The 14,003-nt window shown below is 34.2% G+C and overlaps 1 long non-coding RNA gene across 1 annotated transcript; it reads left to right on the forward strand.

The window, feature by feature from the left end:
* Window positions 1-9,304: 9,304 nt before the first annotated feature.
* On the forward strand, window positions 9,305-11,942 carry LOC137657088 (uncharacterized). The gene is made up of 2 exons (XR_011047099.1): window positions 9,305-9,433; window positions 11,850-11,942. It is a non-coding gene; the product is annotated as an uncharacterized lncRNA (long non-coding RNA).
* Window positions 11,943-14,003: the final 2,061 nt, after the last annotated feature.

The following is a 14,003-nucleotide window of genomic DNA, read 5'->3' on the forward strand; positions in this document are numbered from 1 at the left end:
CATACAGTGTTGCTAGATCCCTGCCTTTAGTTTTCCCATTTCTGACTTCATCAACCCTCATTTTCACTAACTATTGTGGCCTGGTATCATTATGTTTGCCTGTCGGGCATGCTCAATCTTGTGGACAGGGCTTAATGCATCATTGTACAGGCTTTACCCATAATAATTCTTGCAGATTTCTGCTAATGGCTCATGTCATTATTTACCAATAGTTTGGTAATCTTGCCAAATGTCACACACACTGCAGGTAATTTTAGTGTTGAATTTTTTCAATGCCCTATACTGTACTTGATAGATTTCTTGGCCATCACAACAGGATTGTAAATTGCCATCTTCTGTGTAGCTCCTTCACTTTTTATGAATCTAAAGTCTTACGTTATGTAGATCGGATAATTCAGAACATATTTGTTACACAATTTTTTTTTTGATAACCAAACCCGTTGATATCATAGTTTTTCCTTTGCTTTAATGCTTCAGTTCCAGTCACCATTAGCTTGATTGTGCTTTCGTGAGTTCTCAGTCCTCCATTTCAACCTTCCACATTTATAAATTCTGTAGGCTTTTTTAGTACCCTATGTAGCTTTTAACATATGCAAAAGAAACCTGAAAAGGATGGGGGTTGGGGGGAGACTTGCAACCTCATAATTTTCCGAAAATCATATGTTTTATATTGATTAATCTTCAACTGTCATAAGGTTGATCATTTTAAATTTGAAAGTTTCTCTTGCAACTGTACTAGAAAGTTAGTAACTACTTTATACTTTACAGGTGTAGTACATTCTGTAGGAATGACTGTCCAGTTTATATCCTTATTCAAGACACTAACTAATGGTTTTTTAAATATGCATAAATTCGTAATTTGTGTATGTGGTTTTGGTCATTACTCTTTGGAAAGTGTTTTTTAATCTTGTAAATCAACTGGAACCAAAACTGAATACTTTTGTTTATTTTTTAAGACATAATTTAGCATAGCTAGGGCAAGAAAGGACAAATTGTGAGGTTAGAACCATGTTTTTCCTGATGGCCAGTCAAACACACTGACTGTAGAAGAAAAGAAATGCGGTCATTGTATGTAAACAAATAAATTTGTGAAAGAAGACTGGTTTGTAAAGAATATGATTGTATTACATGGATCAAACAAAATTAACTCTAACCGTAAACAAAATGGATATGTTTAGATGTAAATGAAAAGAACTTTCTTACTGTGCAATCAAGTTTACGTAACAGTGAAATGTACTGTACAACGGAAAACTTTATTTACCTTAACCAGTGTTGCCTTTGTCATTCTTTGTTATGACAATTTATTTTCAAACCACATGAAAATTGTTCAATTGCTCAACTAGAATGTGTGAAATGTACGATGACGGAAATGAGTTAGAGCTAATGGCTGAAAAGAGGTTGCAACTAAATTATTATTATTATTATTATTATTACTATCCAAGCTACAACCCTAATTGGAAAAGCAAGATGCTATAAGCCCAGGGGCTCCAATAGGGAAAAATAGCCCATTGAGGAAATGAAATAAGGAAATAAATAACTGAAGAGAACAAATTAACAGTAAATCATTCTAAATAAAGTAACATCATAACAGATATGTCATATATAAACTATTAACGTCAAAAACAAATATGTCATATATAAACTATAAAAAGACTCATGTCCGCCTGGCAAGAACCTTTTAGTAATGCCTATAAATCATCGAGACATGCACAAATAGCACTAAACATATCCTTCCATCCTAATCCTTTTACGGCACATCAATCCCTCCTTGCCCTTCTACATTACAACTGTCGTAGCCTTGGTTTCAAATCATAACCAGATGGTTTAAAAAATGACAATTCAAGTAGGTCAAGTGAAATGAAACAAATCAAATTTTATTAAAAGGGTATATATCACCCCCATTAAGTTGAGCTCACCTTTTACAAAGATGGAATGTGAGAGCATGAAGTAAGTTTTATCTAACAAAATCACTTGAATGTGTCTTCTGAACAGGTATAAAAACCAAGGGCACTTGGTGGAGAGCATGCCATCGCCATACCAATCAGTTTTATTTTGCTCTTAACTTCACTGGTTATGGGTTCTAAAATGTATTTTCTTCAAAATGTAATGGACTTGTTCGTTTTTTTTTCTTTATATTTTGCTCAATGTTCATAAACAAAAAATTTTTTTTTTCTCTTAACATTATGGTTAGTTTCTAAGTACTGCTGTGTACTTGTACTTTGGTGTACTTTGTCCAAAAGGTTGCAGATGTATCCTTGGGTCAAACCCAAGATGTGACTACCAATTTTGGTCAATCAGTTCGGTAGTTTTTGTGTAAAGTTGCTCAAAAAAAGAAAAAAAAAACATGAGAGAAATGACTAATGCTGCTATAATCTCAATTACATTCAGGTAAGAAAAAAGCAATAAAAAATGGTAATTTGTGTTCTTATAGCATCCTGCTTTTCCAACTAGGGTTGTAGCTTAGCAAGTAATAATAATAATGATAATAATAGATGGCTGTGAAGTTGGAGATGAATGTATAACTACTGATTTAAAATCTCAAGATGGAGGTGACGTGAAATCTAACCGAGGCCCTTTGCGTCAATAGGGGTAGGAGTATGATTAAGATAAGAAACAATCTTGGGTTTACACAATTTACTGTATACCCACACATTGTTATTTAATAAATTATACATAATTTTCATTGATATATCATACTAAGGAAAATATTTACTATTGTATTTGAATTCACAATTTGAATGTCCATTATACAGTAATCATTTACATTCAACCCCTTGATATGTGTAAAATTAAATACAGGGGAGTCATTGCCTTGATGAAATTTAGTTTAACATTTTTATCTATACCAGAGTAATAAGAAAACTCGTCTTCTATCTTATACGGAAAGATAGAAGAGACACCTTAGCTATGGTAAGCAGCTCTTCTAGGAGGACACTCCAAAATCAAACCATTGTTCTCTAGTCTTGGGTAGTGCTATAGCCTCTGTACCATGGCCTTCCACTGTCTTGGGTTAGAGTTCTCTTGCTTGAGGGTACACTCAGGCACACTGTTGTATTTAGTTTCTCTTTCTCTTGTTTTGTTGCAGTTTTTATTGTTCATATAGGAAATATTTATTCTAATGTTACTATTCTTAAGATATTTTAATTTTCCTTGTTTCCTTTCCTCACTGAGCTATTTTCCCTGTTGGGGCCCCTGGCCTTATAGCATCTTGCTTTTCCAACTAGGGTTGTAGCTTAGCATTTAATAATAATAATAATAGTAGCCTAAGAAGAAATGCACGTAGAGTTCTTTGATCAGCGCCATCTATTGACAAAGCGCTCAACTAAAAATCGTTAAAAACTCCGAGGGACGTACCACAACTATTTATGGAATCAATCCAATATGATATTTTAAACATCATATGTGTATTTATCATTTTCAGTAGTAGTGAGATACATAATTTATATCGAGAGAGTTCATTTCTCTTGTCCAGATGTGAACAAAAAGAATAAACTAGTTAGCGCCATCTGTTGCCAAAGGCTCTCAGTAAAGAGGAAAAATTTTCACTAAAATCCCAATGAGTCTTCGATCTTTCCCTTATTTTCTTAACAACAAAAATAAAACAAAATTCCAAAGCTAAAGTAACTGTAGAAGAATTTCAAGACCAATATTATCTGGAGTATTTAATGCTTTGGTAACTAACTTCACTTGTGACCACGAGGCCGTGAGTGTAAACCTAATTTCAGTGTTACCAAGGTGTCCATTGTGAGAAGACTTGTCTGTTAACCGTAGAAACATAGCGAATTTTGTATGTATTGTGATTATTGATTAGCGAATCACATGGAGAGGGTTCATTCTACCAAATTAACGTCTATTACCTCATTAACTTTCATTGTATCTGATAATGTTGCAAAATATAAGGTAAGCCATATATTCGAATTGTACCCATTTCTGGTAGTATGTTAACAGTGGGCTGGTCTACAGTGCATATTTAAGTTTAATTGTTCACCAGTAGCCAACGAGTTAAAACCGACTGCAGTAATTTTATTGGGATTTCCATATATATGAAAATATTAAAAGATAAACATTGCTATACCGTGACTCTTAAAACACATGATTTCCCAATCATATAGGCTACCAACTATGATGACAGCTATGTAGAAATTATTATAATTTCCTATCCTTCTTTGTGAACTTGTCTATCCCAGCTGGGCCTACACATTTTCTTCTATTCGTAATTTCAAATATATAATTAGAATACTGCAATTAAGAATATTATAAATAAGTTTGATTAAACCCATTCGAACCTACAGCAAGGAGAACTTTGACCTAAGATGGTCCGGAATCCTGTATTATTTTTCTTTGTAAAGCAGGTAAAGATAGACGTAAAAAGATACAAGGATTGGCCGAATTCTTAAATATTTACTATTTTCTTCTATTTCTTTGTACTGTTTCACATGAAAACCAATACTTGACATTTCATTGGCATTTTTACAATATTGAAGTAACTATCAGGAATTGCCAAGGTATCAAAAATTTAAATAGCATAATTTAGATTTCTTATTTATGTTACGGAGCTATTTTTTATTGTCTGATTTTCTAAGAATCAGCGCTAATTCTGGCTAAAGTTTGGGAGATCTACTGCAGTGTTTACTGATATTGCTTTTTATCATTATAAAAAAATAGAATAGTCTAATTCTTTCTATTACTGCTTATCTCATCTTATTGCATCCCTTTGATACAGTAAAGGGAAGACAGGGAAACTTGCTCGAGTTTTGTGAGTATTCTTATTTAGTAGGGCGCGCTGGCAACAGATGGCGCTGGTATATTTGTGGCTTGACGTCTGCTACCTAGGAATGATCTATCATTAAATTACATTTTTTTCTCGCATTTATCGATATAACGTTAAAGTAAAGTTGTAGAATGAATGTATATATGATTGTAACTTTCAGAACACGCGTACTGTACTTTATCAAAGTCCGAGGTTATGCATTGAAACATGGCCTAATTATAGAAGCTAAGACCACTTCGAGAGGCCTTTATTTCACTAAGGTAGGCGCAAACACGTACCCCAAGAAACAAAATTCACATATGTAAAATATGATCTAACAAACCAAAAACAACCGTAGACAACTCACTATATATGCAATGTTATATATAAGTCTATATTATATATACTTTAAGTAGACCTAAACAGCCTAACCTAACTGCCTGTTTGTAAATGTGTGTAAACTCTTGTGATTAGCCATATTCCAAAGATGATATACGCAGTCAGGTGTTTAATATTGATAATGAATATCATCTATATACAGTATATTGAATTTTGTATTAACTCCTCGTCCTGTGTAAGGAAAGAGTCCCCTGTTCATGAGGAAATGCATGAACAAATAACATGCTATATAAGTATAAATAAGAATATAGGTGGTATGATGATCATTAAGATTTAATAAAGACCAATGGAAATCACTGAATGAATAATAAAAGACCAATTACGGAATAATATATAGTAATGCTTGAACACTCCAAAATACTGAATCCTTTAGTCTTTTATTAGCAGAGAGCGCACGTTTTTATAGGCAAGCTTTCCAATCTTCCCTATACTATACCCCAGGCAAATAGTGATAGATAACAGGGTAGCAAAGGAAGCTATTTTATAGCCTATTCTGGCTTTTATTACTTCAGGTGTAGTTTTTGTTGGCAAAACATTCGCTATTTTTATCAGAAAACGACGAGATAGAATTTTATTTTTAACTAACGAAGATCATGTTCGTATCACACTTTCTGATATGTTAGTTATGTTATGTGTAATCATGAAATGAAAAATATATGTTTTATATATAATTAAAAATTTGATATTGATATATAGAACCTAATTTCTACTTATTTGAAGCTGGAGCTATAAATGGTGTCAGAAACCTATCCATTTTCTATAGATATCCAATCACCATTTTCTATGTTTGTTATCGTTATATGGTACATTTCTTTTAGTTATTTGTAATTAAATGATGAAAATAACATTTTCTTCTGATATCATTTGGTATATTTATACAGTATTAGATACTATAATGGATTATATTTATGACATTTGGCACTTAGTCTTTTACAAGATTATAATGTTTAAAACATTATGCTGTGGTTTGTAAGCACGTTTGCATATGATCGAAAAAGTTTTTTAATTATTTACATGATATAGTTAATAAGTAGTTATCTGGGTAATTACCTATATGAGAAAAGAAGATCTATCCAAGAAATATAATTGTTTCTTACAATTTTGTAGAAAACGAGGCTATTTAACTTTTCATCAAGTTCCGCCATATTGCCATTACTTTTCTAAGTAGTTCGTTCATTGTGTGTGTATTACTAAGTTCTATAAGTCTTCGAGAGTAATCTAGGTAAGAAATTTCAATTTTAAGTTTATTATTTTATTGTATGGTCATCTCTGTCTGTTATATTGAAGAGATGAAACAACGTGATTTCATAAAACCTTTCATTTTGATGGTTTGTGTTTGTTATTGCCTATGATGAGATTCTACCCTTTTAATGGACTCTAATATTTATAGATAGGATAAATACTGATTACTTTCAAATAAAAATAATTTTTGTATTAAATGTGACTACAGTAGGTATACTGAATTGTCTTGATTTATGTTTGGGCTTTGTGATATCCTATGCCTTGGTAAGGGAACAGCATTGGTTTTAGGTTGTTGATCAGCTAACAAATGCTTCATTGACATCTCGTACATTCTACCATTGTAGTCTAATATAACTTTTAGCGTTGTGAAAGTTGTTTGTTCGGTCAGGATAAACTAAGAATACGGTAGTGGTGGTTAAGACTCCGGTAGGTAAATAAATAAGGATACTCCTATGTCAGGTTAGGTGGGGAACCTTTGGTCAAGCATCGTTCTTGTCTTTTTCTTTTAAAATTTGGGATTTAGTCTGCTCTAACGAACTTTTCAACTTTAATTTGCTTAACCTAATACAGTATATGATGATGTGGTACGGCCAAAGTCTTTGTGGGGTTTCAGTTTTGTCCCAAAAAAATGTCATTCTCCTTAGCCAGGCCTTTAATGTTGTGGATACCTTGACAATAGAATTCAATTCTATTAACCATTTTACCCCCAAAGGACGTACTGGTATGTTTCACAAAAGCCATCCCTTTACCCCCATGGACGTACCGGTACGTCCTTGCAAAAATATGCTATAAAATTTTTCTTATTTTTGATAATTTTTTGAGAAAATTCAGGCGTTTTCCAAGAGATTGAGACCAACCTGACCCCTCTATGACAAAGATTAAGGCTGTTAGAGCAATTTAAAAAAAATATACTGCAAAATGTGCTGGGAAAAAAGTAACCCCCTGGGGGTTAAGGGTTGGAAAGTTCCAAATAGCCTGGGGGTATAAGGGTTAAAACATTAGAGCTGGTATTTTACTTCAACTTATCAATCATGAGTTTTTAGCAGAATTTACGGGTAAAGAATGTTATTGGAGGTTGTGGCTGGAGCGAAAGTACTATGTTCAACATATGGACAAGCTGACTTGAAATTTGTTTAGGGCCAAGTCAACAATGTTCAGTACAACCATACAGAGCTATGAACTACCCTGAGAAGGTTGGCAAGACTTTGAAACCTTTATTACCTGCCTGATTACTAGGTCCATTTCTGTAATGATGTTACTTTATAAAGAAAATTTTTGCTTAATCCTATTTAAGTCATCCAGGGCTGTATGAATCGCCAGCCTCCTAATTTGTCAGGTATGCTATTTTGGATTTTTCATGGGTATAAACTGTCAAATTCAAAATTTTTTTGGGAAAACTTTTACTCCACCTATTAATAATAGGTATGGTTATTTATGGTCACAGAATCATGGGCTCAAGTATTGAGCTATATAGTCTAAATTCATAACTCAGTACAATCTACCATAGTCTGGACAAGTTAGCTAATTAGAAAAATGGGTGATAATCTCGTTCAAAAATATTTAACCCTGTTGAAAACTATAAGTTCTCAGTAAAGGTATTTTTTTCTTGAGGTTGGAGGAAATGAGAATTCAATTAGGATGATGATTTTTTCTTCCAGCTGCTTGCGGTCGACTAAAAATCTGTTTATTCCATTATTATATGTATACTATATGCCTTCAATGATTTATTCCTTTACACAATATTGATACAAAATAGCTAGATTAATTATGTAAATTTTGAATAAAAACCAGTATATATCCAAATTCACTGTGATTGGAACTTGATTAAATTATTCGTATTACTTGTGTATTTCCATGCATTCCATGGTAAAGCTGTAGTTTAGACTCTGATGGCTGTGCTCGGTTATTCTGTGTTGTGTATAAAAATCTTAACAGAATGATGTACAAGACAGGATTAGAAATGAAACAATAAGAGAGATTACTCAAGTGCCATATGTGGATGAGATCATGGTGAGGGGTAGATGGAGATGTTTTGGGCATGCTCTTCGCACTCCCCAAGAGAGATTAGTTCACCAAACTTTCAACTGGTTCCACAAGGCACTAGAAGAGCTGGAAGACGCAGGCCTGCATGGCTGAGGACTATGAAGTGTGAAGTAGGTGGTAATGAATAGAGAAATATCGATTTAAAAGCTCAAGATAGAGATGACTGGCGAAATCTAACCGAAGCCCTTTGCGTCAATAGTACTAGATGATCATCATGATGTATTAATGAAAATTATAAATTATGAGGATTGTACTGTGTAGTGTTGATTTGGAATTTAGCATTATAAGCTTGTAAAGTACTATACAGTACAGTATAAGTAAATTTACCCTAAAAGCCTTCTAGATTAATATGAACATGTTAGTCCATAGTGTTAGTTTTTTTTCCCTTAACAGTAAATATCTGTGAGGCAGGTACAGTATTGCCGTTACAGTAAGGTTTGGTAATTAGTGTTTTAAAGCTGATGAATCCTTACCTTTTTTGCTGTGGTATTCACACCAATACATTGACTTTGAGAACTACTTGGGGCATTGTTTAACCTAAAATGTTACTTGTACTACTTGAGCATGTGATAGAAACCCAATTCTTCCTAATTTTTTAAACTTCCAGACTTCTATTTTTGTCACCCATGAAGAGATTCAAGTTTCAAAGTACAATACTGTACCTGCCTAATTATCTTTTAATTTTTGTTAATATGATTGGTCATTATTTCATTATTTAAATAACATGTATTAGAGGTAAGGCAGCTATTATTTGGCATATCTTAGCAAGACTTAAGTTTGCTATCCATGTGACTTGTGTTAACAAGAATGATTTAGTCTTATTACTTTTTTTTTGTCATTATATAAAAGCAAAATTTTTATTGCAGGTTTATTTAATCTTTGGGGTCTTGAACTTATGGCTGATGCAAGTAAAACAGATGAAAGTAAGCAGGGGAGGCTTCTGGAAATTTATGAAATTTCCAAACGTTAAAAGTACTGCCTGTACGGAAATAAACTAAAGTAAGTTCACTTTGAGTAGTCGGGCTTAAATTTTTAGTTTGAAAATTTTCACATCTACAGTAGAATTTTTTTTTTACTGTTTGGAACTTAAGCTTCTGTAAGATTTTTTTTTTCTTTTTTTTTTTTTTTTTTTTTAAGGAATCAAATGATTAGGCCTATGTACTGTACCGAATTTTAGTCGTATTGGTGTTTATCTCAAATAATTGTATTATGAATCCATTGTATATGAAGTTCCTGTAAAATTGATGGATGTGTGATTTGCAAAATAACTATATCCAAGATATTGTGACGTGACGTAGATTTGTGAAATGTTGATGTTGGGGCTTGAATTTTGAGTTATTTGTTGAACAGTACTATATAGTAATGTACGTTACTACAAATAGATTCAACTACAGTAAAGTGTTTTAATGTAGTTGTGAAAAGTACAAAATTACTTTAAATTACTCTGCAAATTCAAGATATGTAACTAAAGAAAGGGACTGCCCTTATATATAACATGTACAGTACTATACAGCATTTGTTAGTTTTTAAATGAACATATTTGAGTAATCCATGCCAGAAATTTTATTGGTTTTGAATAAACAAAAGATTAAAACACATTCTTAAGGCCAGTGTGGCTATGTGCAGATTATCTGAGGAAGCCCTGGAAATTTTCTATAACACGCAGAGAGGTTTGGATGAAATGAGCTAAAATTAAATCTTATATGGTGAAATGCATTCATTAGTATGCAACTTTTACTTTGCGAAGTTGTTCAAGCTTCAAGAAATACTTAGCACCATGGATTGAAGGGTTGATGGTATTAACCCTTTTACCCCCAGGCTATTTGGAACTTTCCAACCTTTAACCCCCAGGGGTAATTTTTTTCCAAGAACATATTGCAGTATATTTTTTTAAAATTGCTCTAACAGCCTTAATTTTCATCACAGAGAGGTCAGGTTGGTCTCATTCTCTTGGAAAATGCCTGTAGTTTCTCAAAAAAATTATAAAAAATATGCAAAAAAAAAAAATTTAAATAGCAGTTTTTTGCAAGAACGCACCGGTACGTCCATGGGGGTAAAGGGATGAGTTTTGTGAAACGTACCAGTACGTCCTTTGGGGGTAAAAGGGTTAAACAGTACATCACTGTACTGTACTTTTGATTTTAACTAAAGAAGTTATCTAAAAGTTATTGTAGTCGAATATCAGAATACAGGAACATAATTGGTTCTAAGAGGCCCAACGTAAAGTGATTTTTGATGTAGGTAGGATTTTCGCACATTACAGTTGATTATATGCTCCCCGTAGACATAAGGAACACACAAGTACCAATAACCTACTAGTTTTATTGAAACCAGATACCCACCCACATCAGTAAGTTTCAAAGTTAGGAACAGTATAGCACTTAATCATTGTTTTATGGCTTGGAAAAGGACATAGGATTGCGAAAAACTTAACAAGGATTTTCTTATTTCTTGCTGTACTTGAGGATTTACTACAGTACTTGGTCTGAACAGAAGGTAAATAGTGGTACAGTATTATTGCACTGTGTACTATAGTCTTATGCAATTTATTGGTATGGTAGAATACAGTATGTAGATATTTTTTTTTTTCTATTGAGCTGGTGTAAATATACTGTCGCACAGTATTGTTTCTTGGTTATACAGTGAAATATTGGTTTATAAATTTACAGGTAGTTCATTATGAAAGTAGCTCTCATCCTAAAATGCTCTTATTCTGGAACTATTTTCCCGTAAGAAATAAAGGAAATTCTCTCAATGCGCATCCACAAGTCCATGAATGCACACGTATAGTTGTCTTTCGCCATATTGAGGTTCACCTATCAGTCGCTCACTACATCAGATTTGTGTATACTGTTATTGATATTGAAATTATTATATTAGGGGTTTTGAGGGAGATAAGTTAAATATTTTTTTAGATTTGAAAGATTTTTACAGTAGTTGAAAATGGGCATATTTGGGCCTGAAAATTATAAAGTAAATTACAGTACAGTAATTAATGACAATCCAGCATGCACTGTATACAGTACTGTAGTTTGTTTAGATGAAGAAAAGGCGTAATGTCCCGTTGGTGACCCGAAGATGCTTCCATCTGTATGGAAAACAAAACCAGAAATATGAGATTATTCTGGCTTGCCCAAATGATTTCATTAAAGGGACACTATGGGCATGTAGAGGAGACGAGACTAATCCGGATACGGTGATCAGTATCTTGGCTGCTGATTGGCTGTCGGACCATAGTCGCTGTCAAGCAAATCGATGCATTCAGAATCTCGCTCTGTTCAATTTGCTCCTACTCTGAAGTACACTCTACATCGCTCTAAAAATTTGTTTTGTGGTATTTTTTGCATTTTTGTCACACATTGTAAATTATTTTCAAAGTCTGGGATGCCTACTTAAACGTTCTGCACCTTCTAAGGTTTCTGGTAGTGAACCCAACCGTTGAGGAAGATGCTTACTGTAACAGAGAAGAGGGAAATACTTGACATGCTTCAGGGGGTAGAAGCTGTTTGGACATAGGACACCATCACAGCATCGATGAATCCTAACGTTCACTACACCAAGAATGACGTAAAGAATATAAGGACAATGAAAATGTGACAACTTCCTGAGGTAAGGAATGAGGATGTTTCTACTGCATAGTAAGTTTTAGCTTGAAATACCGTACTGTTGGATGGGTTTATAAAAGCTTGAGTTGATAGAGAATAATAAATTTGTAATTTTTATAATTGAAAAAAAATTACTTAAAAGTGTATGAAATGGAATTTAGCGAACAAATTACAACCCCTAACATGAGAAATGAACACTAATTAGTAATTCCCAGTTATTATTATTTATTATTATTATTATTATTATTATTATTATTATTATTATTATTATTATTATTATTATTACTACCTGCTAAGCTACAACCCTAGTTGGAAAAACAAGATGCCATAAGCCTAAGTCTCCAACAGGGAAAATAGCCTGGTGAGGAAAGGAAAAAAAGGAAATAAATAAACTACAAGAGAAGTAATGAACAATTAGAATGAAATATTTTAAGAGCAGTAACAGTAAAATAAATTTTCTTATAAACTATTAAAACTTCAAAAAACAAGAGGAAGAGAAATAGTTGAGTGTACCAGAGTATATCCTCAAACAAGAGAACTCTACCCTGAAACAGTGGAAGACCATGGTACAGAGGCTATGGCACTGCCCAAGACTAGAGAACAATGGTTTGATTTTGGAGTGTCCTTCCCCTAGAAGAGCTGCTTACCTTTGCTAAAGTCTCTTCTACCCTTGCAAAGAGGCAAGTAGCCACTAACCAATTACAGTGCAGTAGTAAACCCATTGAGCAAAGAATTGTTTAGTAATCTGTGCTGTCAAGTGTATGAGGACAATGGAGAATATGTAACGTATAGGCCAGACTATACGGTGTATGTGTAAGCAAAGGGAAAGTGAACCGTGTCTTGAGGGAAGGATCCAATGTAGAACTGTCTTGCCAGTCAAAGAACCCTTTGACACTCTTGTGGTAGTATCTCAACGGGTGGCTGGTGCCCTGGCCAACATACTACCTACAGAAATATTAACAAATTAACTCTTACTTTTTATGAATAGTACTTACCTGGCAGTTATTTAAACATAGCTAATAATCTCTATGTCGGCAGAATTTTTCTAAACGAAGCAACCGCCTTGTGGTGGTTGGGTGGTAACACCCGTTAAAGGGTGGTAGGAGGAATCATTCCCGTTTTCTGTTCTTCAGTTCATCTCTGCCGGCCGGATCGACAACATGTTGGTCCGTCATTAAGATTTTTTCTTCGCTTTCCCTGCTCGGTGTACCAGTCTGCTTTTTTGGTGAAGTACTCTGATTTGGGGTTTTGGCGATCGTGTTTTTTGTTTTCTCTTAGCTTTTTTGCTGTTTTTCATTATGAGTGAAAAGTCATTACCGTATCTGTGCGAATGAGGAATGTAAGGTGAGACCACCGAAAATGGCGGTAGACCCTCACACCATTTGTTCTAATTGTAGGGGTTTTGTTTGTGCCCTTGATAATAAGTGCGGGGAATGTAAGGTTTTGGATGAGAAAGAGTGGTTAATTATGAAGCGCTATGTGCGTAAGCTAGAGCTCGATAGAGTTAGGAGAGCTTCTAGGTCTAAGTCTAAGTCTGTTAGTGGTAAGGAAGACAAACTTAGTGTAGATTTATCTATTGAACCTATAATTGATTCCTCTTTGGAAGTTGATCCCTCCCTTGAGGTAGTAACTCCTGCACCTCCTACAGGTTCCGTATCTACGGATGACCCTCGGTACGCTAGCCTGGCGGCAGAGTTGAAGGCCATTAAAGAACAACTGGAGGCCTTTAAAGGTAAGCCTAGTGAAAGTGAAAGTGCTTGTGTTAGTGGAGTGGAGGTGGCGACTGACCGAACCTGTCATTACCCTAGACCTCTACTAAGCTCCCAGGACCAAGGGAGAAGGTACGTCGATGACCGAAAGGGGGTGAGAGGTACGTACCCTCGGTCAGCCGTCGCCTCAGACAGTCCTGTTGTCGATTCCCAGGCTGCTCTTGACCGTCACGGGTAAGACGTGTCGGATGTGTT

Source organism: Palaemon carinicauda, chromosome 18, assembly GCF_036898095.1.
Source record: "Palaemon carinicauda isolate YSFRI2023 chromosome 18, ASM3689809v2, whole genome shotgun sequence".
NCBI classification, from domain to species: domain Eukaryota; kingdom Metazoa; phylum Arthropoda; class Malacostraca; order Decapoda; family Palaemonidae; genus Palaemon; species Palaemon carinicauda.